Source organism: Egretta garzetta, unplaced genomic scaffold (assembly GCF_000687185.1).
Source record: "Egretta garzetta isolate BGI_Z169 unplaced genomic scaffold, ASM68718v1 scaffold112, whole genome shotgun sequence".
NCBI classification, from domain to species: Eukaryota; Metazoa; Chordata; class Aves; order Pelecaniformes; family Ardeidae; genus Egretta; species Egretta garzetta.
The window spans coordinates 2,088,636-2,112,857 of record NW_009258884.1 but is presented as its reverse complement, the minus strand read 5'-3'; the positions used below and the strand labels follow the sequence as shown (position 1 = coordinate 2,112,857).

General features: G+C 48.5%; 1 protein-coding gene across 1 annotated transcript in view; it reads right to left on the bottom strand.

Moving 5' to 3' along the window:
• The window catches only part of LOC104121852 (multidrug and toxin extrusion protein 2), a 45,285-nt gene that overhangs the window by 20,430 nt on the left and 633 nt on the right, over positions 1 to 24,222 (bottom strand).

Below are 24,222 nucleotides of genomic sequence, written 5' to 3'. Positions count from 1 at the left end.
CTTTTTTTTTTTTTTTTTTCTTGTAACATTTCTCCCTCTCCCAAACCCCAGGCATTGAAGGTTGGTAGGTCTGAAAAACCAGACTCCTTTCTGGGCTTACAGAAAAATTCCCACAGTCCTAAAAGTAAAATACCATCTTACTCTCATGGTTATTGGTGAAAGTAGTATGGGTTGTCAAAGAAAACAGCCACTCTTCGTTGAATGCCTTGGTAACTCAATAATGCTGGGGTGCAGTTACCGAGGGCATGACAGCCTGTGCGTCTTGCAACAACCAGTTCAGTTTGGGTAACTTTAGCATATAGCAATTTCTGTCTCCAAACCAGTAATAAAAGAAAGCAGTACAAGTCAGCAAACATCTGGACGTGGGGAAAGCCTTTGATTAATGAGGAGGATGGCATTACGCCTCCGTCTGAGCCACAGCCAGACGTATTATTGGGGGTTTTTTTTCAAGAACAAAACCGTAACGTGCCAAATGAGATTGGAGGCCTTTAACTCGTGATACGCATCCCTCAATTAAGTTGTTCAGCCCCGGATTCGGGTAGCTATACGCAGCTGTTGATAATTGATTTGTCTTCCGATAATGCCTGGCGTTGCTGAGCAGAACATGGGGGAGAGATGTTGCTCCGTGTCTTTGTTTCGTTTGGGGTTTTGGTTTAACATCACCCTGTTGTTATCTGTTTGCACGAACAGCTGCTCGAGTTCTGGAGGGTTGATTTAATAACAGCTTTAATTCCTGGTTGCTACTGAGAACCTCGGTAATGTAAACAGCCCCCATCTGTCTACGTGCCCCGATGTCTGCCGGTGCCCCCGATGGGGCAGCACCCTCCCCGCAGTCAGGAGGATCCCGGACTCCTCCTGGTGAGCTCTGGACCATCCCTGCTGCAGAGTCCACCTACACATGGGGTGAATTTGGGTGCTCTTCAAGGCTTTATGGTGCACAGGCTTTTTTGGAGGCGGGCAGGAACGTGCCGTCCTGCTGCACTGTGTTGCTGTGGGACGTCTCGGTCATTTCTGCTAAAAAGAAAAATAAATTGGCCACATTCTCCATCAAGTAGGTCCCCTTGCAGCGGGAGAGAGGAGGGTCAGCGTGCTGGAGGAGAAAAGGCTGCAAGAGGGTCTGTACTGGGAGAGAAGCGGTTTATCTTTTGCCATTGTTTATTTGCCTTTGCTTTTGTTTTTACTTGTTACTTACTTGGCCCAGTCGTCTTCCTCATTCTTTTTAATCTTGACTTTTCTAATCACGCTTACTTGGTGCATCCACGCAATGCCGCAGTGTTGTTGGGTCTGTGCTTTGCCTCTTGTTCTGTGTTTGCTTTCCGCTGTGTTTATGCATCTACTTGAGTGTTGCCCAGATTCTTCTTGGGAAAGCAAACCCGTTTCCACTGGAGCTGAAATACTTCTGCTCTGGTTTTAAATAAATGCAAAACATGTTGATTATGTTTCTGTGATTATGAAGTCAAGTATCTGAAAACAGTTTGAGGATCTCCCTTTGCTCACACTGGTGAATACATTGTGTTTGGGACTAAGTGGTTTTCTTTTATCTTCAAGTTGGATTTGTATACCCCCCTCTCTGTATTTTCTCTCATGTTCACATGAAATGTGTCTTTTGCTGAATGGTGTGGCAGAGGCACATGATGTTTCTCCACATGTGAAGGAGATGTCTGTTCCATCTCGGCAGAGGCACATGATGTTTCTCCACATGTGAAGATGTCTGTTCCGTCTTGCCCTAAGGAGGGGGAAAGGACCAAGTTGGTGGTTTTTGGATTTTGTTGTTTTAGTGGCTTGACTACTGTGGTAGGTGATCAGAGATGGACAGAAGAACACTTCTGTGCTGGGAGTACGTCTTCCTCAGCACCAGAAATAAAAGAATGGTCTTAAGATCTGTGGGTAAAATGTGACAAACCTCTCGTGAGCAAGCAGATATCTCTGTGGAGTCTTTTACAAGAAATACGCACTCTTCTTTTTTTTTTTTTTCCTAAATTATGTTTTCTTCCCCACCCCCCCACCTTGCCAAGAAAAGGGCTTTTTCTTTCCCTGTGCTTAAAAAGATCATCTACTGTAGGAGCCTCTCCTAATAGGACAAGGGGTACTAGCTTTGTAGGTGGAGTTTGTTGCAAGATCTGGTGGGGGGGAGGTAGACATGTCATTAAATTAGACTGTACACAATTTTTTTTTGGAGGGGGGAACCCTCAAACCCTTGATTACAGTTTAAGATACACTCTGATTTTCAGGGACTCTTAACTTTTCTGTTTGAAATCACCATCTGCTGAGATCTGGGAGGCAAGTGGTCAGCACAGATGTGGGATTTGTCTAACAGAGTATTTTGTAGCTCACTTGAAGCAGCTTTTGAGTTTCATAATACAAAAATATCTAGGTAATCACTTTCAGCTGTATTCCTGACTTTGTATTTCTGGGGTGGGAATGTATATGAAATCTTTGGCTCATGGAGATGTAGATTTGAAAAATATGGTCTTTTCATGACATAAGGCTATTGAGTAAGAAGCAAGGCATTAGCAGCACCAACTGATTCTTTGTTTGCTTTGAAACTCGCTGGTTCTGAAACATAAGAACGGGAGATCTATGAAAGGAGCAGAGAGAAGCTTGTGTGCTGTTTTTCATTGTGGCATCTTAATCCAGATGTTGAAATGAAAACGTTCATTTAAAAATGCATGGTTGACAATTTCATTTGTTACTCTCAGGTTGCAGAACTAAGCAAAACGACTTTACTTTTCAAAGTAATCAGCACACAGTTCTCCAAAAATGCAGTCTTTTAGGAGCTGAACATGTAGAAGGTACTGAAGGGGCATTTTTCTGTGTGATTTTGGAGAATTACAACAGTGAACTTCAGTTATGACTGAGGAATAAGCTATTCAATATTTCCACACCGTGCAGACAACATGGAAGCCAAAACATTCTGTAATAATTCTTGTTGTCGATGCTGCTTTTCCAAATTATTTCTGAGTATGTTTTACCCAGCTTTGCAGTGACCCTCTATACAATCAGCAGTCGCCTCTCATGCCAAGACCCTAATCCTTCAGTGAAATCCCAGGAAGCATTCACTGCTATCAGACGGCAAGCCTGAGGGGCTGCGTGTTGTCCTGCAGTGGTTGCAGAAACATCACTGACATCCTTGGAGGTTGGATTTCCCCATACATCCAAACTGTGGCCTGCCCAAGTGCTTTCCCCAGGAGAGAATTAGTATTTTAAATGTCTTGCTGATGTGTCATCTGCCGTGTTGTTTATTGCATCCTTCAGTTGGTAATTGCTCATGTTTGAGAGCCAGCTCTGAAAGTCCTTGGACATCTTTCCATTGTCAAATCCTCTCAGCTCCATGGTGGGAAGAAGCAGTAGGAGCTTTTGCTGCTCGTACACAGTTAGGTCTTGGGCTGGGCTCTGCAAGTCCTGTCCCAAAAACCACCATCAGGTTTGCGTTGCCTTTGGATGGTGGCTTCTTCAAGCAGTTTGATAACGTTTTAGTTTGAAACGCAGTAAGCCTCCTCCTTCTTTAACGCTGGAAGTGATCCCTCTGTACCATTGCTGATAGGTACTTTCTATAGGTATTTCTTAATAGGGGGAAAGTTTCAGCAAAATTCCTTGTGAGTTCATTGTTAGCAGGTATGAGTTTTGAGAGGGTCCAGGGGTTTCAAAGTTAGTTTTTTGATCCTTTCTCATGGACATACTTTTAGTGTTTCAAAGTAGCGTATGGTAGGGTTAGCTCATGCGGCTGGGGTAGGGTTTCACTTCTCCTGAATTGCGTCTGGGTAGAGCTCTCTGTTTTGCATTCCAGTTTTTTTCAGCAACGCTCCCAGCATGGAAGTTGAGGTATGGTTTTAATCTAAGTCAAGTCAGAAGATATTGCACTTCTTGGTGATCAGACCAGGGGGATTCTTGCCCCAGCCCCTCCCTGACAAGGCAGATTCAACCTAGCGATCGTCTGCTCCTCACTGCTAATGTTTTGGTGTGAAATGTAGGGATATAGGGAAACTAAGAGGGTACGGGAGGCTGTGATGCGGCGGGCTGAACTCTGAATTCAAGAAAACAAGTTTGAGCAGCGCTTGCCTGAGCACTTGCTTGGTGAAAAGCTTGTTGGTGTGTGCAGATTGCTGCCGCCTCCTCCTCTTTCTCCTTCCCCTCCCACTTTTTATCAGGGAAACAAGTTCCAAGCAAAATATTCCAAAGTGATATTTAATTACTCTTTAAAATGCAACTATTTGTCTTATCAGCCATGTGGATTTCTGTTTGCTGCTTTGATTTGACAGTTAGTAGTTTGTCATTTTTAAAAAGCTTACACACTCCAGGAATCTGTGATTTTTATGCGTTTGAAAGTAGAGATGTTGAATTAACTGCGGCTTTGAAGTATTCACGGATAATTTCAGGCCCCCCGCTTTCAGCAAATAACAAGCTGACTCCTGAGCTTTCAGGCTGGGTAGAATACTGAATTATCATGACTTTATAGCTGTGTGTCTTCTCGAAACCCGTTCCATGGCACATCTCAGCGTAATGCACGATAGATTTGAAACATTTTTTCTAGACAGATCACTTTGTGCTCGTGCCATCTCCAGATAATAACGATTAGGAAAGGGGGGGAGTAACACCAGTGTGGGGAGGGTGCTTGGATTCATTGCGACTTGGGCTTTGTGCACGTTAATTCCCCTCCGTTCCCAGGGTAGGAGCCCCCAGGGGTGTTAAGTTGGGGGAAAGGGCTTTGCCCCTGCGCTACCTTGAGGTATCTGCAGGGCAGCTTCCTCCGTGCTGGCTGGGACTGCTGCTTCTCTGCTGATGCTCCATAGGTGAAAAACGCAATTAGGGTTAAATCTGTAGGTGGTAAGGTAAAGGCACGGCCAGTGGAGAAACTGGGAGCAGGGTGAGTTGACAAGTAAGCAAACAGACATACTAAAGTCTCTTGTGGGAAAGTGAATTATACAAGTCTTTCAGATTGCAACATCTTGTATGATAGCTGATCGCGTTTTCATCATCTCAGTTTTCCAAAGAAAATGTAGTGTCTTATTGATTTGGCTTAGAGTACACAGAATTAATGGAAGGGTGGAACTAAAAAGATGCAGGAATGGTTTCTGCATACTCTCACGTCTGTCTGTCAACACCGCGAACAATTGCAACCAACAATTAATACGTAAAGAATTTGCAGTCTTTATTTAGTGCGAGTGACTGACTGCTTCAGTTGCGTCAGGGCAGTAGCTGAGCTTTTGCAATCGGATCAGCCCCCCGCTTGGAGCCCAGCAAGCCCCTCTGGCCTCAAAACAAAGCGGTGGGAGGCAGGGGGGAGCGCGGGGGTGCCGGCTGCCTGCCCGAGCAGGGAGGTGAGCACTGGGCACAGAGCCTAAATGCCAGGGAGAATCTGCTCCATAAAGGATGCGCTTCAAATGATAGGTGCCGTCGCAATTGCAGAGACCAGGAACGATGCACGGAGGGGAGAGCGTCTTCAGCGGGGTTGCAGGGGAACAAAGTCGGGGCAGAGCAAACCTGGAAGCCGGAGGCCTGTAGGGGGGGTTTTACCCGATGCTGCTGGGGGCAAGGCTCGCCAGCCTCTTCAGGCAGACAAAGCGCTGTAGCAGCAGGGTGGTGCGGGAGGTTGCTGTGTGTATTTTGCACCCGTGAAGAGCTACAGCAGTTGAAGCTGCCCTGCCCAGACGGAGGAGAGAAACTCCAGGGTTCTCTGGCATCATTTTGTCCGTCTTTGCAACCGTGGCTAAATCAAACCTGACTTTAAAATATTTTAATAGAGAAAAGGAGCAAAGGTCCCTGTTTAAAATGAATTTGCCAAGAGTTACCAGATTTTTATTTCATGTCTGAGGTATAAAAAATAGCTGGTGGCATCCTTGGATGTGAGTGGGGGCTCAGTATGGCTGGGCCCCTGGGAGGGGGTGGCAGCCGGCGCAGGGGGTCAGATCCTGCCGGGAGGGATCTCTGCGAGGCTGGGCTTTGACAGCTGAGAAGGGAGCATTGTTTTATGTTTCAGTGCAAGGATTTAAGAATCTGGGTGAGAATTAGGTAATGTTTGCAGAAGAGAGTAGAAGGCAACTGAAATGAATTGCAAGTGCATGAGTGAGCTGAAGAGAGAAATTCTAGTTCTCCCTCGTTCCCAAGAGATCCCCACTGGAGAGATGAAGTCATAGCCATTACTTCATTAGTGTTAACTCAGGATGCTGACAAACGAGCCCTCTTGATTCGTGCCGGGCTGGTTGAAGAGAACACTGCACCGGCTCTTGCCCCGTGCCTCAGCAGTCGCTGCCCTTGCCGTGGTGTTGGCAGAAGCGTGCGCCGGCTCCCCAGCTGCGCTGATTCAGCTCAGCGTTTTCTTTTGAACTGCCACCGCTTCGTCCCGTGTGCCAGCTCCAGAGTTGGCTTTTATAAATCCTGCTGTGCAGAAGGCAGCTGCTGAGGTATGGGTGAGCAGGCGAGTGCGAGTGGCAGCCTTGTACTCGCCAGAACCTCTCCATCAACGCCCTAGCCCGTGCCCAGCGTGGGGAGTGTTAATGGTACCCAGCGGTCCGAGCCCTGCTTCCAGAGCAAACAGACGGGTGTGGGATCTCACCCTCACAACTCACAGCATTGCTGTGGGAGTCCCTTTTGGAAAAAGTGTGAAATTTATTGTAATACGTGCTGAGGATCTTATGGCGGATCTGAGCTGCTAAATCCTCTAAACCTGAGCCCGCAGCTTCATTGACAGGGCCTCTCACTTTGCTCTGCTCCAAGCTTATGGTTTCACTGCTCCAATATTTTTCCATACATGGAAGCATCCCTGCCCTAGCCTGGGCTAATCCTGACATGCCACTGCATCTGGATGTTAGCTCATTTCTCGCAGCTGACACTGTGCAAAGGCAGATGTCTGAACTTACTTTTGTCTAAATAGATTTAATTCAACTAGCAAAAGTCTCATTCCAGAGGTAAGCAAGGCAGGGTGGGGTGGAAAGTAGTTTTCCATTTTATCGACCTCCCAGGTCTGTTAGGTGCATGAATTGGTCCCTAGCAATGCCATGCTTTGGAAATGTTTGATATTTAAATTGTAAAGGGTACAAACCATGGTTTTGTGTCTCCAGCACAAGCAAACCCATCTCCTTGCTGTGGCTCGGCAGAGAGCAGCCCCTGCCCACCCATCCCGTCCCGGCATCGTGTGCTCCTGGCCTCTCCCTTCTGCTCTGACGGCTCTTCAGAGGCTCCGTGCTGTTTGGGGTGTATTTAGCAGCTCCGTGAGGCTGGGACTGCTGCGCTCTGGCAATTGAGCTGAATGCCTTGGTTGTACAGGAGAAAGAGATGCTTGTGCTGGTGAGCTTGTGCTTGAGCTGTTTGAGCCGGGGACCTGTTCATAATCCCTCCCTCTCTGGGGCAGGTTGTAAGTTTTAATTAAACATCTGTAAGGTGCTCTGCTGAAAGGCCCTGTTTAAGGGCAAAGCCTTTGTATAACAGCTAGAGACCTTTCCCACCTGTTGGGAAAGAATTGGAGCTAAAACAGTGAGACCCCAGCAGTTGAATCTGAACGGATGTTGGTTCTCCCCTTCTTTGATAAGATGCAAAGGATTATTCTGCCTCTCTCAGAAAAAAGGAGGAGAAACACAGCAATTCTGTTAGCAATGCCAGGGACCCCAGCTCCATCCCCTCCTGCTCGCCGCTAGTTAAAAGGTTGCACGCCGGGCTGGAGGTGTGCATGGTGAGGTCTGGTTGTGGGGCTGTGCTGTCGCGTTTGCAATTCAGCATCCACTTGCCCAGTCCTGGGTGAGGGGGCGAGTCCTGGTTTGTCCTCTCTTCGCTTGGCTGCTGCTGTTATGTGCAGGAATACCACGACTTGAACTCAGCCAGGAGGAAGACAGCAAGGGTAAAACTGGTTTCAAAGGAACCAAGCTGCGTGATGGTGCAGGAAGGAGAAGACAATTTCCAGGTTTGCTGTCAGAGCTCTGAAGCAAATTAAACTGCCTGTGCATGACTGTTTCAGCCCCTGAGAACTGAGCAAGTCCAAGAGCCTGCAAGTGCCTCCAGCCCCTCTGAGGGACCCCCCCCCCCCTCGCCCCTCCAAATGCAGCTGGGGGCCTGGGCAACAGCAGCGCTGTGGTCCTTGCACACCTACTTGGGTCTGATGGGATTTTGGCATCGGGCAGATCCCCAGGATGTTAGAAATGTTTATTTTTTTCCCCATTTTTTTTTTTTCTGGCTACTATTCTGACACTCTTCAGAGCAAATCAAAGGGCACCAGGCTACAAATCCTGCCTTGCAAGTACTGCCTGGGTGTTTAGTTTGCAGGAGTGCACTTCTTTTATCAACTGATAGCTGGTGTTATAAGAGGGCAGGGAGCTATGCTTATTTCCTTCTGAGAGGCTGATGACTCTACAAGCTCATTTTTTAGGGTGCTCCCTTTTAAATTCTTTTGTGGCTGTAAGGCAGAGGTCCCATCGCTGTTACATTACAGGCTGCTTCTAACGAGCTCGTCCCTGTAATCTCTGCACTTGGGAGCTTTGCAAATGGCTGCATGCATTATAGGGAAGTCCTGCTGTCTTCATCCGACGGGCAAGGGAACTGAGGCGAGGAGGGGTCTGGGGCTTGGATGAGTGACCAGAGCGGGGCTCTGCAGCTGACACCACCGGGATTTCCCGGTTCCAGCACCCCAGTTCCCTGGGAGCAGCCCCGTTTCACCAGTCCCGTGCAGCACATGAACTTGAGTTGTGCTCAGCTTCGCTGCCCGCCGCCGCATCAGCCGCAGCCATTGCCCCCCGCTGCTGCTGCCGTTGTGCCGCACGCTTCCAAAATCGGTTTGTTCCAGGGTTAGAAAAGACCCATTTTTGTGTCCTAAGCGCTGGATTTCACAGATACAGAAGGGGAAAGGTCTCAATGCCGGCAGCTTGATCTTCTAATCTGAAAGCATGGGACGTTTTTCATAGGAAGATTTGTTGCCCAGCTTTCTCAATGCAAGTTTGCACAAATAACGTTTTATTCCTACAATGGGTCGTAGCAGCTGGATGCCTCCCACCAAGATTACTGATATTTATGTCTTTGATTTTGGCAGAGACACACAGCAATAAATTAAATGAGTAGGGGAGTTTCAGAGAGCAGTGCAGATGGTGGGAAACTGAGGGCAGGGACTACTTAAGTGCTAACGTATGGCACAGCTTTGACTCCTTTCTTTTTTAAAGGAATGTAAAAAGCTACAGGCTGCTGTACCAGCAATTTTGCCTCCCCCTTGTAGTCAAAGACCCTCAGGCCACCTCTATTGCAGTGCTTTCTTGATGGTCGAGAAAGGAGCGCGCTGTGCGTACCTCTGCCCGCCGGCACAGCGATGCCCTCCGTGCCTTTCGGTCCTCTCGCGAGCCCGATCCTTGCTCGCTGCGCGTTTGGGTGGTCTGTCTTCGGTTTTCTGCTTTCCTTGCAAGCACTGGGAAAGCCCGAGTGTTAAATGAGATTTCTTGAATCTTTCTAAGTCTCACTTTTTTCCTCATTAGGTCTGACCCGGTTTAGGTTTTGTTTAGCTGTGGGGATTCAAGTGGAACGATTTCATTCCCTTATTCGCCTCCATCGGCGTTAATTTGCTGTTGTCTCCTGACTGACAGTTTAATTATTGTGTGTGACAGGAGCATCCAGGGCCCCACTTGGCAGAAGGTGTTTATCGCTTAGGTGATGCACAAAGTAGATGTCTGGTGCCCTGGTCTCTCCCAGGATGGGTTTTTGCCTAGAGAGGCAGTTTTCAAGCCAGTTAATTGCCACGTTGTGAAGCAGAAGGGTAGGTGGCTGTCCCTGCCTTTCCCTGTGGGCATGTCCCTGACAGCTCCATGGGGCTGGTGGCTCTTGAGGTAGAAAGATGATGATGTGGTAGGTTGGGGAGAGCCTCCTAGGCTGGGAAGAGCTGTCTCGCAGAGGGATGGTGAGCGTGGGAGGAGCAGGCAGAGGGATGAGGAGGGGTGGATGGAGAGAGGCGTGAGGACCAGGCTGGAGCAGGGAGCGGTGCCTTGCCTGGAACAGCACTTTGCTCCAGACAACCCGGTTTTGAAGCACAGGAAGGCTCCAGATTTTACTCCATTTTCAAAATGAAACGCCCTGTGAGCCCTGCGTGTTTTATGTTGCTTTTTGGCTCAGGCTGGCCGAGCAGCAGCCCAGTGTTGGGCTGTATCCAGCGTCCTGTTTTTGATGTTTGTCTCCATGAGGATTTGCTGTAGTCTTCACAGCTGAAAAAGTGGAGTCGTCTGCATAAAACTCTAGGTTAAGAGGCCACTAAATAACACCTCTGTCTGTGGCCATCCCTCTAATTATTAAAATAATAACCCCAGGCAGAGCTTACGGCCCCGCCGGCGGCTCGGGGTCTGTTGTGCTGGGTCCTGTTCAGACAGCTGTGTAGGAAAGAGACATTCCTTACCCTACAGTTGGTTATCCAAGGAAATGTCACCTCGTGCCATGGGGAAAGGGTGGGTGCCTTGCGAGCGGTGACAAGCCAGGCTGGCGGAGATGCCTCCTGCCTTGCAGGCACAGAGATTTGGGATCTGGAAGGGGAAGGCAAGCAGACACCTCCTCGGTGGCTGTGCCCTACGTGAGGTGATGCACTTTGTGTGGCCATGAGCTTGCAGAGCTCTTCCCTGCCAGTGGCTCATCCTTAGTTTTTTCCTTGTGGCTGCTTCTGCCTGGTGGCTTGGCTGGAGCCCTGGCTGTGCTTGACTTCCCTGCGGCCGCCGTAGTTGCCCATCTCTTCTCCGCAGCAGCTGGAGGTCCATCTGTGTGACCATGAAGGTGTGCTGCTGGCCTTCACCCTAGGATTTGGGAACCTCACCTCCTTTACACAAAAGCATTTATTCTGGCCAAGCTTGTGCAGCTCAGAGGAGAGAGGACCAAAGCAAATGGGCAGAAGTTTGCCACTTGGATTCGGGCACTGTCCCACACCGACCGACTGTTTTGGGTCAGCGGGTTAAACAAGCATTAAAACATGCTGAACTCTTGGGGATGGGCATCTACCCGCCCGGTTACAGGGATGCCCATTGCCCTGATGTCAGTGCGCTGAGTTCATGGGCCTCCTTTCTGGTTTTGTGATGCTGCCTTTTCTTGGGGCTTGAAGCTGGATTTATAAGTTGTATAAAAGTCGGTTACCTGCGGTGGCTGCCATGTCTGGCTGAGTGTGTCTTCGGCTGCTTCCTCCCCTCGGCTCTTGAGAGCCGGAGGGAGGATTATCCAGAACAAATCCTGTTACCCAGCTGCTTCTGTGGCAGAGACCTGCTGGGCACGGGGATGAACCCCTCCTCGCTCCAGCAACCCCAGCAGCAAAGGAGTTGCAGGACAGGAGTGCCCCATGGCACGTAAATCACGTTGTTGTTTGCAGATGACATCACGGGTGAAGATCAGGGATTTTTAGGGTTTCTTTGCCAGAAAGTGGCAGCATTGATTGCCAGGCTTAGCAGTGAAGAATTTGAAGTCGTGATTCATCCCCCAATCCACGTCTTAAGTATGTGGTGGTAAAGCTAGGAAAAACTGTGTATGTATAAAGCGTTTCCTCTTAGGCAGTTGAGAAACCCTTAGGTGCAGCAGTTACTATTTTACTTCATTGGGATTGAAATACCGAACTCTCAGAACATGCCAGCTTGTGTCTGTTGTGGGGAAAATTCAACTGCTCAATAGAAATGTCTTTTCATCCTGCCACACTGAAGAGAAAATAAGATCAAATCTATTGAAAAGAAAAATTCCTGACTTTTTTTTTTCCCCCCCTATCATCTGCTCCAATGGTTGGTTGAGCCTGTGGAGGTGGCTCAGCACAGGCAGTTCTTGGTGGGGACGTACATTTGAGAGTCAGCTCCCGAGAAGCCAAGTGGTTCTTTGGTGATGCTCAGACTTTTGGTATTTAGTTCGATCTTTTACTTTTCAATTACTCCTGCAATTAGCTCAGTTACAGATTATGCCTTGCTTTTGCTGTTCTGTGTGTGCTTCTTGCATGGTGTTTGCTGGCCCTGAGGATAAACCAACCTTGTGCAAAAGCACATGCTGCCACTGAAAAGACATTGGTATGTGTATGTGAATCATCATCCATGTGGATGTTTGCTCCGAACCTCTGCAGCCGGTGAGATGGTGTCAGGCTCCGAGCAGCTTGTGCGCAGGGTGATGCTTTGCCCGTGCTGCCTGCATCCACCGACAGCCACTTTGTGACATACAAACAAGGGGCAAAGGCAAGCTGTCCCTGCTGTTTTCCTCCACTTGTTAAATAATTACGAGCAGCCTCTCAGTAGCTGAAGACTGGACGGAGCCCACCAGCGATGCGTGGGGTGTTGGTGCAGCGGGCTCAAAGCTGGAGGGATGCTGAGAATGTGAACCCTGTTAAAGAAGAAACAAAACCCATTCTGTAGCTGAGCAAATTAGCCACTGTGCCACAGAGGTAGAGAGGAATCCCCCTGCTTCACGTGAGGTCACTTCTCACATTTTTGTTTTTCCCTGCCGTTGCTAGCAGTGTTTGCTTCGTTCAGAGCTTCAACCTACATGAACCAGTGTGTAATTCCCGTGGAGGGTACATCACGCTGACACAGAGCTGCCCGGCGCCTTCTGATTTCAAAGTTGGGAACTCTCATTTACTCACACGTTTTCAGTATTTCTTGTTTCTGCTGGTGAAAGCACCTACCGACAGAGAAATGGGTATTGATGTGAGCAGCACCCGCTGCGGCGCAGAGCCCGTTGTTCAGCTAAGCGGGTGAATGGTCTCACTCAGCTCCCCTGTTAAGAGCTGCTGAAGAACACCGCAGGGTTTTTCCCCCTCTTGCTTAACTGTTACTAAAGAAAATAAGTTTAATCAAGTCCAGACCTTTTTGCAGGAATCGCCATGCTCTTGTGTCCCCCCCGTGCTCTCCTTCCCCTCGCAGTGAGCAGAGGGCACCATGCCAGCTCGGCCGGCGCTCTCCCATTGTGTTGGAAGAGCCTTGTTTGCTTGGTGGGGTTCAAAGATCCCGTGGCGGCCGTCCGAAGAAAAGAGCAAAATCCCAGTGGTCTGGCTGCCGTCCCTCCACTCTCCTGCCTGTTGCAGTCTATCCGAGCCTGATTTCTGCTCAGGTATGAGCTCTTTTCCATTCTGTTTATGCTCCACTTAGTGAAAAGAGGTTGGAGCCAGATGATTTTTCTGCAGAGGATATAATTTCATTGGAGAGAAGCGGGAGTTTGTAAAACAATCCATGGGATTAGTAGCACCTCAGCTCCTGCAGGATTTCCCCGCCCCCCTTCTCGAGTCTTATTTCTGTTCTTTGAAAGCTGAAATTTCCATTGCTGTTGATGCCCTGCCAGGCATTCTAGCAGGGTTACTTTCCCTTGGATGTAGTTCAGGAAACCATTGTTCCTTTTCTCCATCGTTTATCATCAAAGGGCAGGGAACGCCGTCCCTGCGCTGCCCTGCTGCCTCCAGCGCTGGCAAGTGTGGGCGGCCGTGCCTGCTCTTGAGACCCACCACGCTAGAAACGTGAATTAGAAAAGATTTCGGTGGCAGGGAAGATGAAGATTTGTGTCCTCAAGAAAATATACTTCAACATTTAAAAAAAACCCAAACCAAAACTGTTCAGGGTACCGGCAGAGGTCTTGTTTAAAGCCCTCCTCCACCAAAGCAGTGATCTGAAGGTGAAAGGCTCATCTTTGCGATGTGCTTTAGGTTTGTACATCTAGGCAGAAGTGGCCTGAGGACTTCTGAGAGACTCGTAGGATGACATTTTTATTTGATACGAGACTGCAGAAATCAGAGGGTTTAGGTTAAAAAAACCTTTGGGCAAGGACAGCTTCAAAATTGGGGTGGTTTGGGGTCTGCCCAGGCTCCAGTTTTATTGTATCTTACTTGCTTTTAGGGTCCGGGCTAACTCTTTCACATAATCATAGTGTGTAGATTAAAAAAAAAAAATAGTTTGTTAGAACTAAAAAAAAAAAAAAAAAAAAGATAAATATGTTTAAGAAGGAAAAGCAAGCCCAAGCTTTGCTTGTAGGAGGAGCTGGCTACAGGACAGGCTGTTTTCTCATGGCTTCTCCATGCATGTCAGCGTGAGATCTTTAATCTTGGTGATATGTATCACTTAAGTAGACTGCGTTGGGTGAGCTGGTGTGTGTCTGCTTCCTATATGTCCACCTGATTTACCTGACCTCTCCTTATCTTCTACCTTGCCTTGTCATAATGAAACTACAGCAGGTTTTAGGGTTGTTGGGGGAAAACCCGTTTTCCTAGAGAGACTATAGAGGTTCACTGGATTTTCACAGAAAATGGATGAGCTTTACTGACAGGAGAACCGGCCGAGCAAGTCAGCGGTGGATTTGAGATGTTAGCTTTGTGGCTTTTGTCTACCAGAGCCTGAGCAGTGTTTGATGTGCAGACATGTTTTCAGACATTTCTCATAGAGAAGGTGTTGGCAGGTCTGTTGTTAACACCCTTGCCTTTAGGCCAAACTATTGAAAATTCAAGTTCAGCTTGAAGCTCATTTCAATGGCTTGGAAGGCTGCAGTCTGATGGACTGAAAAATCTCGTCCAACTCCAGCCCTTATTAGGAGCTTAATCTGAAGTGCAGCCAAAGCCAAATAAAGGGGAGGGCAAAAAAAAATAAAAAAAAAAGCAGTAAAATGGAACAAGAAATGTGCATCCAATTTACAGTATTCCTCTGCAACCTTAATTCAGCCCCCTGTATGCGTTACAATGCAGTTTCTAATTACAGGATCACATATGGTTTTTTCCATGGCATCCCTGCCCTCGCTGCCCAGGGAAGGATGGGGTTGCATGTGTTGGACTCTGCTCTGCACAGTGCAGGATTTGGAGGGAAAGGGAGCAAGGCTCCCTTGGAAAACATAGCAAGGGGGAAGTGATGGTTAAGGAGACAGGATTCCTGCTCTGCTTCTGCCGCAGGGCTCGTGTGTGGTGCCGGGTAAATTGCTTTTCATGCACAACGAGGGACTTGATTTCCTGGGTCCCCAGGCTGAGGGTTGAGTTGCAGAAGTGCCGAGTGCTCCTGCTGCAGATGATCTCATGGGAAGTTGTACGTCAAACATTTAAAATGCTGCTTGGTGCTATTTGTTTTTCAAAAAGGGAGCTGTAGGCTGATTCTGGAACTGGATGCCTAGAGCTTCTCTATACCTCTTTTCTTCGGCTATAAACTGGAGGTGTTGTGAATGTAGTTCTCTAGGATTTTATGAAAATAAATTCATGATCGTTTGAGAAGTAGCCCAGTCTGCAGTGGCAAGACGCCTTCATTTTTGCCTTGGAGCAGCACACAAAAAGTGTGAAGTGAAGAGGGCTGAGTGCTGCTCATGAGCAACCAGCCGAAAACCAAAACTGAATAATTCCTCTCTTGTTGAGCATCTTCTATTCTCGGTACTAACTGCGTCAGGACTGTATGCACACGTGGTATGTGGCCATGCTGTAAAGACCCTACACAAGTGGACCAGATTAAAGCTACAGAGAAAACTAATTTCCAGTACATCCTAGCTTTTCAGGGCTTGGCAGCTGTAATATTTTCTTAATGCAGTCCTTCAGATAAAATATGGTATAAATTACAGGACTGGGTGAGTGAGGATTTGTGCGCAGAGGGTACAGGCATTGCTCTGTAGCAAACCTAGCAGGGAGGAGGTTGAACGGCTCGATCCCGATGGTGGTAATTCTTTTGCATTTCTGACCTGCAGCAGAAAGTGGGAGGTTTTTGGATCATCACGAAGGACCTTGTGTGTAGCTTAGGCTGCTAACACCAGATGTCTGCTTTTGGCTTATCTGAACGTGGGTTCTGTTTAAACTTTAGGTTGGACCACTGTTGTGTGTTGGAGCCTCACTTGCAAAATAGCTCCTGTGTCCATTGAAGAAAGAGGTTGAGGAAGTTATTTTTTTTTGTGGCTTTATGGAACTCTATACCATCGTCTGTCTCTAAGGAAGATGTGACGCACGATGGCTTTGCAACTATGCAGCCTGATGGAGAGGCGCATAGCTGCGGATGCTGTCACAGGGATGCTCCAGCGAGAGGTCTGCGAAGTCGAGAGGCAGCTAGCATCCCTCTCCCTTCTCCAATATCCTTTGGACTTCGTTCCAGCTTATCTCCTTTCCCACAAAATGTGGATTGGGAGCTGCAAAGCTCTTTGCAGGAGGAGCAGCGTGTTTCGTAGCAGCCTGGCAAGAAAAGCCCCATCAGCCGTGCTGTCAGGAGGAAGGGCTGCGCTCAGCCATGCTCCTCCAGGGCTCTGCAAGGTTTCTAACACAGCTCACTTAAATCCGCAGATGTTGTCAGGCATGCACAGGCAAAACCTTGCTCTAATTCACTAATTATAAAAATTCCTGGCAGAAGCTCCGTGTGAGTCAGCTACAAAAAAATTACTTAGGGAAAAAAATAAGTTTATGGTATAAGACTGACTTTAGCACGCAAGAAGGGAAGCTGGGGCTTTCTGTAAGTGCAGTCGGTCATCCAGCTGTTTAGCCCACCATGTCCTTGTCTGGACAGAGCAGCAAGGGGAGAAGCAGTGCGGTGGAAGCCCAGGGGCTCGTCCCGCTCTGCCCACAGCTCTCTGAAGCTGGTGGTGTGGCAGGGGATGGATGGAGGGTTTCCTTTCCCCTGCCCCAGGAGGGCTGGTGCCCAGCCTGGGAGCTGGCCTGGCTCTGGCTTGTGAATCAGGGCAAGGCAGCCCCTTCCCGGCCAGCCCTGGGGATGGGAGGACGAGAGGAGGCTGCCACTGCCTGCGCGGGGTTCATGTCTGGCTTTCACCTCGCTGCACACACTGACCGGCACAGGGAACCGAGGAAACCTCGGGGCTGGACAGGTCTTGATCTATCTGCAAAGGGTGTTCGCAGCGCTGTCTCCTAGGGAAGCTGCCTCTTTTCTTTTTTTTTCTCTTTATAAACGTTGGATTTTATTTTATTTTTGTTTCAAAACCCACATAACTAATTTCCCTTGGAGTCTTCTGCAGGCGTCTGCTTTGAGTGTGTTTTGGCCTCAGTGCCCAGTGCTGGCTTTGAATCCCAGTCCCAGTGGTGGGAAGTTTTTAGAATTATTGCCAGTTGTATTTTTTTAATAGAATCGCAGTGTCCGCCTGTGGGTTTTGAACAAATAGCCTTGGCTTTATGTTTTGCCTGCAAGTAGCCAGTATCCAAAGGGTGTGTAGCCAACAACAGCGATTTGGCAAGGATGCAGCGTTTCCCCTTTGTCAAAAATGACTTTGTATTTTTTTTTCTTCTTTTTGGTAACCTAGCGTGCAGCTTCCCGACCCTGCTGCTGTACCTAGCTGTTCTGATCCACTGCAGCAGGCAGGATGCGTGCCTTTGCGTGCGGCTGTGGCACAGGCTCCCAAGGGAGGTGCATGGAAGCCCCATCAGTGAGTAATTTAAAATTACACCTGGGGAATATGGAGTAGGAAACAATCCTGCCTGGTGCCTCTGGGAATGGATGCATCTTTACAAGGTTGACTTTTCAGCTGAGCAAAATGTATTTGCTTGCACTTAGCATGCACTGGCGCCGAGTTTTCTGCCTCCACCAGCTCCCTTTTCACTTTTGTACCTGGTTTTAAAATGTGGCTCCCGAAGCAGAAGATAATTTTTCAGGATATAGCACTGTCCTTTTGATCTCGACCTTCCCTTTATTTCCTTTCCAAGATGTCTTTTGTAATACAACCTCACCGCGCTTCCTCTGCCGCCGCTCTCCCTCGCCGACCTGCCGGTGCAGGTTTCTGGCAGGAAGGTGAGCATCTCTGCGCACCGCTGTGCCGCCGAGGCATGCCCCGCGGACGCTGGCATCCCTGCCTTCGACAAAACACCCAGCGCAGCCTCTCCAAACTGCCCTGGCTTGCCCAGGAGCAGCTGGGTCCAGGAGGGCTGTTTTCCCAGGAAAAAAGAGCTTTGCTGGGTCGGGTGGCGTGCTGTGGTCAGCCCCTCGCAGCCACACGTGTGTGTTATGGTGACTCTTGTTCAGGTGCTTCCCAGCATTTCCAATACAAAAGCTGGTTTCGGCAGCACTAAGTTGTCTGCAAAATTGCTGTTGTTTGGGTTTGCTTTTTTTTAATGCGCCATTCTCTGAGGAGCTTTTAAGAACACACAGCTCCCAGTGTCTCCAATGCGGCAGTGATGACTGTAGCGCTTGTCAGCTGTACTTTTTAGAGTCCTTTTCCCTTTGGTCATCAGTTCTTATAGTTCTTTTCCCGTTGTTGGTCACTGTCAGCAAAGAAGCTTGAAGCTGGTCTAAAAGGTAATAGCTGATAGATAATATAAAGTATTAGTAAAGAAATTAAAAGCGAGCAGAAGACGGTGTGGTGCTGGTACCAGCAGGAACACCCAGTGAAAGCAGTTGATTTTAGTGTTGAGGAAGGTTGGTATAAATGTGCCTTTCACCTGGGATGGGAGAGGGAGGCAGAAATGCTGAAAACTGGTTTGTATCTGCATGTAGCTTCTGTACCTGGAAAGCCATCTGTATCCTAGAAGAGGCTTTTATTTATTCCTTGGAATCCAGAGTTTGGAGAGCACGTGTTGGCCATGCAAACTCTCAGCTTTGCTATAAATCTGTGTTTTGGCAGTGCTTGTCCAAATCCCATATTATCCAGATAGGAATGGATAGGGGATTAAAGCAGAATCCTTTGCTATTTATGGATTCCCTTGGGGAATACGTTGTACTGTTCTTCTGAATCAGCTAAAAGGTGACCACTACAACCCAACGCTGCACATGCTGAATCTTCCCTGTGGCCCTCCCGTAGACCTGCTGAGGGGCAAGGGGGGATGTGGTGAGATATTTCAGCTCACACGTCTGAAATAGCGTTGTTCAGGCTTTCACAATCTGCCACCTGCTGATTCCCTGGGATCCAGAACAGAATCTGGGACACGTGCTTATTTTTTAACAAATGGGCTGGGCTCGGAGCTTTACATCTCTCCTTTCATAAGCAAGTGCAGACTTGGAAAGTATTAATTATTTTGTACTATCTGTAGCAGCATCTTTCTGTAGAAGTAGCTAAGTCCTTCCCTCCTGCTTCGTAACTGTCTTTACAAACTCAGGTCCTGTGTATCTGAGTGTCCCCCTTGGCGCAGGAGTGGAGGAGCGGGCTGGCTGCCAGCGTGCCAGACGGAGTCTGGAAGCGTTCAGCTGAGCTGCTGGCTCAGGCTGTCCTGATGCCCTTCAGCAAACTGAGCAGCAAGAACTTACACGATGAGGGCTTTTCTCCTCTTTTTGAAATTGTCGGTAATCCAAAGTGCCGCATACATGTGCGCAGACTTTAATCTTTCGGTCCTCCAGCTCTGCCCTGTGGAGCGAGGAGGTCCTCAACCCTCCTGGAGAAAACACAGAAGACCCACTCAGCTGTGTTTTGAGATTTATGCTGCTGTATATGGGGGCACTGTAGAAGGGTCTGTGCAGGTGGACCTCTTCCCTTGGCTGTGTCCTGGCAAGCAGGGCCACTGGGGACCGGGCACCTGGACCCGCAGATACCCCTTCATTTGCCCACCGCCTTGCAAAACCATGTGTGTAGTTTATAATATGCAGGGCAAACACCACGAACTTCATAAAGTGAAGACAAGCAAAGGTTTTGTGTAGGGGTGCAGCTTTACAGACCAGCTGGCTCCAGTTTGGTTTCTCCAGGCTTGGGAATTTCCTGGGTTTGGGTTTTTATTCCAGCTGCCCTGCCCCAAGCAGCTCCTGGGGCATCTGTCTGCAAGGAGGCCTGGGCATGCTCCTTGCCTGCTTGGTGGTGGGGGAGAGCAGTGCAAAGACTCTGAAATGCCAGTTTGTCTTAAAAAACTCTCTGGCTTTTTATTAAGGAGCAGCAGGTTTGTTCTTGGAGAGGGGGAGCACACCTTGCTTCCCGCATCCCCTTTGTGCAGGGTTTAATGCAGCCCATTTTTGCGTGTGCTTGCTGAGAAACAGCAAAAATTAGGAGCAAGCGGATGGCCAGTGCTTTCTTTCTTTATGTGCCTGTTTAATTGGATAATATGCATGGCCTTGCCTTTTCATTTACCTTAGGGTTTGTTATGACAAAGAAGATGGATTTTTCCTGGCTCTTGCACGCACAGTATGTAAACCAACATGATGCAGTACATGGTCAGGGTGTGAAGCCTGCTGCAACCAGGGAGCTCAGGCTGTTCTTCAGTGCGCCCCGTTGACATCAACTCATTGCTCGGTGTCTGCATTGCACCTCTGCGACTGGGAAGCACGTCTCTTCTCATGCTTGTAGCCAGTTGTGCTGCTTGCCAGCACACAGGGGCTCGTTTCAGATTGCTTTTTCTGGAAATAGGGGCATTTGGGAGAAGAGGTACCTTTGAGGTATCCCTATCTTCACCTCTGGACCTGGTGAATTCTTGGGAAACCATGGGGAGGGAGTCTGTCTGCATCTTCAGCTGTTTTGCTTGCCCCTGTTGGTACAAACAAATTGCCCCCTAATCTTGGGGTGATTTTTATACAGAATTTTCCGTGAGTCTTGGGTTTCTGAGCCCTTATTTCCCACCTAGGGAATTGTGGTTTGTTTTGTTGGTTTTTTTTTTCCCCCCTGCGCATCCTAATTCTTGGATGATTTCTGTAATTTATCAATGCTAGCTTGTCAGTAGAGACTTGGAATAAAAGGCTTTGTAGCGTGCTGCTTAGCTGGCTGTATAAACATGAAAGTACCGGGTTTTTAACTGGCTTGCTCACATGGCTTTCCTCTGCAAAGCTTTAGCCAAAACACTCTGCTAGATAAAAGGGATGCTGAGAAAGTCCAGGTCGGGCAGAGATTGTCTGAGAAGGGGTATAATATTGATCTTTGTTTTACTTTTATTTCTTGTAACTTCTCACTAAGAGCAGGGAATGAGGATAAATTGTTTTCATCTCTTGGTGGTCAAAGATTAAGATGGATGAGGCAGTGGGCTGCCTGGAAGAAGCTGTTAAGTAAGCGCCCGGCTTTCCCCCCCCTCCCCCCCCGCCCTTGCATTTTGGATGAAGTTGGCTGGATGCTTCCCAGGTGCCCTTCCCCACTCTTCTCCTTAAATATCTGAGCTGGTGAGTGATTGCCTTGAGTTTCCTGAGCTCTTTGAACTAGAATAAATGAGAAGGGCTCTGAGGATGAGGCCTCTCATCAGTCACTTGCCTTTCACCTCTGAGGACAGGGGTTTGCTTCAGGTGTGGCATTAAATGCACAGGGTTTGGTGCCCTGTGTTTGGTCACGTCCCACTAAGCCTGCCTGAGCTGCTGGGTGCTTGCCATAGCTGGCGCAGATCCGAAAAGCCAAGAGTTTTAGATCCAAGCATTGTCCCACAGAGTTCAAGAGTAAAGAAAGGACAAAGGAGGCTTTGGGTAAAGAAAGGACAAAGGAGGCTTTGGGTAAGAGGGTGTGTGGTGTTTGGGTTCACCCTCTGGGATTTCAGGGTCTTCGTTCACCATTCTTTGTGCATGTTTTCACGGAACAGGAATATATCTCATCTGCATCCCAAGTTCAAATCTGCAGGGAGAAGTTCCCAGGAAACTTTGGACAATATTCATCCTGTTTTGGGAGAGCACAGGAGGGGAGTTCTGCTGGAAAGTGGGATTTTTGGGCTGGCATCTATGGGAGCAAAGGCACTGCGCTCGTGGTGGGGGCTTTACAGCATCATCATCGCGCTTTAGTGAATCCTGTTCGTAAAAGTGGAGTCAGTTCATCATGAAAAGTACCTGCGCAGTTGAAAATGCAAGACCCTTGGATGGGGGAAGTGGTTGTGTTGCAGCCCAAATATTTTGCCCTGTTTATGAGAAAAGGTAGGGCAGAAGATGTTGCTGTTTGGCACTCATGCACGGTGTAATTAGGACTCGCTTTACATGGCAGATGTGAAGCTGCTGTGCTGGGGCAGAGCGGGAGCAGGGTCCCTGCTCTAGGCCAGCCCTGCCTTGGCAAGTCTTCCCCCTTCTTCCTCTCAGGTCAGCTTCTCGTGGATGACTGAGAGGCTCCTGGCACCCGTGTCCTTGTGCAATACTCTCTTAATGTTGTCATTTTGTTAATGAGCATCTGCAGAAGATGCTGGCTGGATCTGGGTGCAGGTGGGGATTGCCAGTCTCTTGTGTTCTGCTTTGCACACTCAGGCACCGATAGGGAAGGAGTGTTGGAGAAATGCTCAGCTTTGCACCCAGCAAACGGGGCTTCCTAGGGTGCTGCAATAGCTGGACTTGAGTTCTGAAGCACCAAGAGAATTCCCTACAGAAACTCATCGCTGCTATTTGCTGCTGCTGCTGGAATAGCCCCTGGTCTGCATCCTTCATAGTGTCGCCAAGAGGGACCCGAAGCTTGAAGAGGCCTTTTTACTCTCTCGGCTCTTTACCCCAAGCCCAAAGCTTGGCTTTTGGGTGCAGATGGGTTGGACAGGATGCTGGGCACTGGCCCTCCGGTGCGTGGTGGGGCGGCTGCCTTCCTGCCTTTCCTGCCCTTTGATGTGCTGCGGGGTATGTAATGAGCATCTACCCTCTAAGAGAAAACAGATTTCAGTTATAAAGTTGAAAAAAAGAGGGAGCAATTTTGCTTAATCATTTTCACACGGATCCACGGGCGTTTCTGTAAGAGCGAGCGGCATCTGGTTCGAGGGCAGCCTTGGCTGCTTTGAGCTCTCCTGCAGCTTCTGCAGTCCCAGGCAGAGACTGATGTTCCAGATGCTGTTCCCAGCAATCAGATCAATTATATGCTTGTTCAGACTTCTCATTTTTTAAAGAGAAAAAGTAGATTATACTTTTTAAGATCATCTGAAGTATCAAGGATCTATGAGCCTTTTTAAATTTTTCTTCCAGAGTAGGGCACTGCACGTTATTTCCCTATTTATGAACAGCACTCAGAAAGCAGGAGGAAATGAGCTGCCTGCCTTGGTACCTTCATATTCACCCATTGCCTCCCTCCAGCTTCTAGTAACTGCAAGAAATACAGGATTTTTTATTCTAAGCACAGAGCATTCATTGCAAGGAGAAAGGGTTTAGATGCAGTAATGGCCCTGTGCCCTGCAAACTGCACAGGCTGTCCTGGTGTCTGCGTTCTGGGCATCTCCAAACTTGTTTGTGTATGCAGGAAAATTACTGAATGACAGGGAAAGTGCTGGAAAGCTTTGGGGATTTGATTTAAATCTGATGAAAATGCAAGGCTGCTGCCTGTTCAGCTTGTCAGCTGCCGGCACCCATCGAGGCGGCTGCAAAAACGGCTGCTGTGAGTTTGCTGCTGTGGTTTGCCAAAACCAAGTTTGTCTATCCATTTCCATCTATAGGGGCATCAATGCTGCCCGCCTCCGGTGCTGCCACTCCTTGTGGTGGTTGGTGTGTTGTTTTGGAGGTGGAGAGACCGATGCCACTTGCCAGAGTCCCTGGATTTGGCAGGAGCTCTCCCTGTGTCACCACAGCGAGTCCCATGGGAATGAGGGTCCTGAACCACTGCTACCATGGCTGATGACCTTTAATTACCAAGATCACAACTGCTGTGTTTTCCCTGGGATGCTATGGCTATGTTGGGCTCTTGGCATACCCTTTGGCTGTCCTGGAATGAGACTTTCTGATGGCCATCCGTAAAAGCCGCTCACTAAGAGAAGCAACAGCATCTTGTCCATCTCAGGACGAGTTTGGCTGGCTGCTGGGGCAGACCCCAAAGCCCACACTTGGCTTTCAGCAGCATGAGCATGTGGCATCTGGGCAGACCTGCAGTCTTGGCCAGGGTAGGTGTCACAGGTTAATTTTTGCCTGTTCAGGGTCTGCATGCTGCATGAGATACAGGGGGAAAAAAAAAAATAATCCACGAACCAAACTGGAATTAAGCTGCAGGTTTTGTTCTCATTAGTGTAAAATCATAAAATCTGGTGTTTCTGATGTCTCTAAGGAGCGAAGGAGAATTAACTTCAGGAGAATGTAACCGGAGGATACTTAAAAGGCAAATTGTTCACATACTTTCTTTAAAATTTGCATGAATGTAGTAAAAGGTCATCGTAACTGCAGTCTCCTCAGATCCTCGCCTGCCGGTGGCTGATTGCAAGAGCCTGTTGCTAAGTGTTCCTGGAAACGGAATAAAGATGAAGCAAGATAATTGAACAAGAAGGAGGGAGAGGGGGGGAAAAGCTTGGAGCTCGCGGCCGAACCGCAGGGCTGCCAAAGGAGATGACTCTGTTGGAGTTTGACTCTGTGGCTGCATTTAATCAGTTCTGACCCAGGGGTGGGGAAGGGGTGACTGAGCCTGAAACTTCGTGGCAGATCCTTGGAAAAAGCCGCTTGGATGCAAGCGGATGATTTGCTTGCATTTCCCATGGCTCATCCACCTCCAGACACGTTGCTTCCTAGCACTGAGGCTGGAGTGGGGATGGGAAGGCAGGCCGTGCTCCCA